We start from the raw sequence: 3,769 nt of genomic DNA, 5'->3' as shown, positions 1-3,769 counted from the left end.
TCTCCCGAGTGAGCCACAGGGCCGGCCCTGCAATGTATCCTTTGGGGAGAGACACAATTCAACTGATAACAGGTCCCCTCCAGAGCTAACACATCCTTCACACTTCCCAACATCAGCCGGATCAGCCTCTTCTCTACCCAGTGAGCACAGCATGTACTTTGTAGCCTCTTCTGTTCTGCTCAGACTCGCCTCTACTTCCACTTCTCCCAACATCCCCTTTGGCTTTTTCTACAGGAGAGCTGCTTCTCCCCCGATCTGTGCTTGAGCACAAGCCACCCCAGCACCCTCCTCTCCTCCACACTCTGGCATTCCTCAGCAAGCAGGTCTGTGTCCAGCTCTGGGATGGTTCCCATGAGGCACTGGCCACACTCTTCCCCTAATTAACTCTTTTTTGGCCCGGTGTTTCAGCCCAGATGTTCCTTCCTCAGGGTCTTGTGATACAAGTTTGATATATGCTTCTCCTCCATAGCCCCTGACAATTGTAATTATATAATTAACTGCATAATTAGTTGTTTAATACCTATCATGTTTGCTAGGAAACAAACTTGAGGAGCTCAGAACTATGTCTTTTGTTAACTGCTGTGCTTTGCACATATCAGCAGCTCAAAAAATATGTGTTGGCTGGGAGCACAGCTTGAAGAGGCATTGCATGGGCCTGCACCCAGGTGGCTGTCCCCTCCCACGTGATGACATGTATACAAGGAGGAGGGCTTTGCCCACCTGACTCCACACACCACACATCCACCAACAGCTTGAAGAGGCATTGCATGGGCCTGCACCCAGGTGGCTGTCCCCTCCCACGTGATGACTTGTATACAAGGAGGAGGGCTTTGCCCACCTGACTCCACACACCACACATCCACCAGGCCCAGCCCAGAGAGAGACGTTTTCTGGAAACCTGAGCCACTCCTTGTTCCAGTCCCTGAAGTGCAGGCTGGCTCTGAAATTCCATGCTGATCCCACCCATGCTAATAATACACAGGCCTTACTAAGAATAATTATGCTGAGTCTTTTTCAAAAGGGCATTTCAGTCAGGGCCTGATATCCCTAACTGAGCATCTGGTGACAAAGTGACCCAGGGAGAGATATCAGAAGAACAAGGAGGCAAATCTGTCAGAGGAAGAATTATTTGAGAGGTGTAGTATGGGATAGAGTGGTATTTGAATTCTTCTTCCCTCAGCTTAATTAATGTTAGAGGAAAATTTCCAGGGGACCAGAACTCGTTTTATTCTGGTTTCAATTAAAGGGTCTCCCTGTCTTTTCCTTGCTTGTCTTTATTCCTTCCCCCTCTCCCATGCACCCAAGAGATAGCCTGCTACTCCAGCTCAGTGATTGAAAGAAGAGCAAGAAATCATAATCTGAAATCGGCTTCCTGAGGGAGGCTGTGGATTGGGGGTTGGGGGAGAAGTCTGGTTTAAATGTAAAACTGTCAGAAATGTGGGGAGAAGTAAAGCTGGACCTGGGGCCATTGGACATTTGCCAGCAAGCCTTGCTCATTCTGAAGGATGGAGGTCGGAGGTCGTAGCCTGAGCTGAAGTCTGTCAGGCAGCGGGATTAAACCTATTAGTAGCAACTTCTTAAAGTGACACCACAAAGTGCACATAGAGGGGGCTTTTCCTGAACAGCCTGCAGAAAGGATTATCTTTGAGATAATTTTCTGCTTTCTTTGCACCTTTTAAGTATTGCATACATTATAAGAGGAAAAATAAATCTACAATAGGGTAGATAGAGCAGTCAAACTTACTTCTCAGTGGCAATGAAAGGAAAAAGCCCAGCTATTACCAAGTGCCAACCTAGGAGGTTTGTTGTCTGGGCATGTATGTTTCTGGGAAACCCTGGTGCTTGTGTATATTTCTGTGAATTTCACTATGTGTATCTGCCCATGCTTTGTGTATTTGTGTGTGCATAGCTACACTGTACGTGTATCATGTGTGCACACATGCATGTGGTACTGATGGGGAGCTACTCACCACAGGCTTTAGGGAAAGTTCCCAGAGCCTTCCTGTCCTCAGCATGGAGTTCCCCTAACCCTAACCATTTTTCTATCCATGAGGGCTGTGCATAGCATTGCTGGCCCCTGGTGGAATAGCAATGTCTGGGCAGCCTGGACAGGGAGATGCCTGTTCCCAGCACTGCCCTCAGTCTCCTGCTGTTTCCAGGGAACAGCGGTTGCGGGTCTGCCACTCCTCTAAGGTGTGTCAAAGCCAAGGAGGTCCCAGGCTGTTTGTATCACCCACTCTTCCTGTGCAGGTTGGCATGAGGAAGGGGACGGCCCCTAAAGTGAAGGCTTTGGCACCCTCTTGACCTTTTTTCTCTTATGGATCTCCTCTTTGAAAGACTCCCAAGCAAGTTCCCTGAGGAAAAAAGAAGATTCCATCCATCCACAGGTGACCCCATCAGATGCCCTGTACTACATTCTTTGCTGAAACACGTATTTACATAGAAAAGAGGGGCTAAACAAATGCAATGAAGAAAGCCCCCTTATGTTAACCCCAGTTTACTGGGCAGCCAGTCACTGACACGCAGGATGAGGAAAATGACTGATGTGTTGATGTGCATATTTTTGATGCTTTGGTATAGAAGAATCTCAAGACATAGGGTGATTTTTACTGGTCTTCCCCAACTCCTAATACCAATCTTCAGGATCTGCAGGGCTGATGCAGTCAGCTCTTGCCTTTTTCCCCAAAAGAGCTGATGAATGGGGGAGGGATTCGGACTCTGGGAAATGGGTTGTTAGGGGGGCAAATGTGGCAGGATCAGAAAGAGGGTCCCAAGACCTGGAGGCAGATTCTGGTTTGGGGCTCTGGGGTGGGGGACACCTCCTGGCCTGTGTCCTCACTGGCTTTTCAGACAGAGGCAGTGGCTGGTTGGGCATCAGGGCAGGAATTCACAGGCATGCTGCTGACCCATGAAAAGATGCTAGAGCCCATGTGTGGCCTGGGACCTTTATCCTCCCCTGAGCATGGGGAGGGAGCAGAATTTCTAAGATGACTGAAAATATTTCTTTTCCAGCCTCACAGGATGAGGATCAGTGTCAGATTTACTTTGACTTTTAAAAAATAAGGTAATTGATGTTTCTTGCAATGCAAGTGTGTAAGGTAAAATTTACACTCCCCAAAATAGTTTTAATGCAGTGGTTCTCCAAGTGTGGTCCAGGACTAGCAGGATCAGCACCACCTGGGAACTTCTGTGAAATACAAATTACTGGGCCCCACCTCTGACCTACAAATCAGAATCTCTGGGGGGGGGGCCTAGAACTCTGTGTCCCTACAAGCCCTCCTGGTATCATGGCGCACAGTGAAGTGTGAGCTACAGGGTGCTATGGACACATATAATCTTAGCTGCCTTTCCCCTGGCTCCCTCCTAAGAAGTGTCTTCAGAATGCTTCCATAGTGATCCTGTCATGAGGCTCTGATTTTCCTTTGTGAATGTTAGCTTTTCTTGGGTTTGGGTGGCTCTCTGCCTTATATTTTTCTATTTTGGAGTGACTAGGAATTGAGAAAGTTACAGGATCTTTTTTTACCAGTTGGCCTTGGAAATGTGCATCTGAGTGTCTTGTCATGGGGCAGGGATTCTGAGAGACTGGGGTAGCATTCAAAGCAACCATAAAGGCTGTGATTGGGACAGAACTTGTACTAGGGCTTGTTCCCAGATTATCACACAGGTTGTCACAACTTGAACAGCATCTTATAAATCCCACTTTATGGACGAGGAGACCTAGGCTCAGGTTCATAAAGCATTGTTGATCCAAATCCTGCACTCTTTCTAC

The 3,769-nt window shown here is 47.8% G+C and overlaps 1 protein-coding gene across 1 annotated transcript in view; it reads right to left on the bottom strand.

The window, feature by feature from the left end:
* EPHB1 (EPH receptor B1) overlaps nucleotides 1-3,769 on the bottom strand; it is a gene marked incomplete at its 5' end in the record, with an annotated part of 144,112 nt that overhangs the window by 32,269 nt on the left and 108,074 nt on the right. The gene's annotated exons all lie outside the window — the stretch shown is intronic.

This window comes from Galeopterus variegatus, unplaced genomic scaffold, assembly GCF_000696425.1.
Source record: "Galeopterus variegatus unplaced genomic scaffold, G_variegatus-3.0.2 Scaffold4126, whole genome shotgun sequence".
In the NCBI taxonomy this organism is placed as follows: Eukaryota; Metazoa; Chordata; class Mammalia; order Dermoptera; family Cynocephalidae; genus Galeopterus; species Galeopterus variegatus.
The sequence above is the reverse complement of the archived record's forward strand: the minus strand, read 5'-3'. Positions and strand labels throughout refer to the sequence as shown.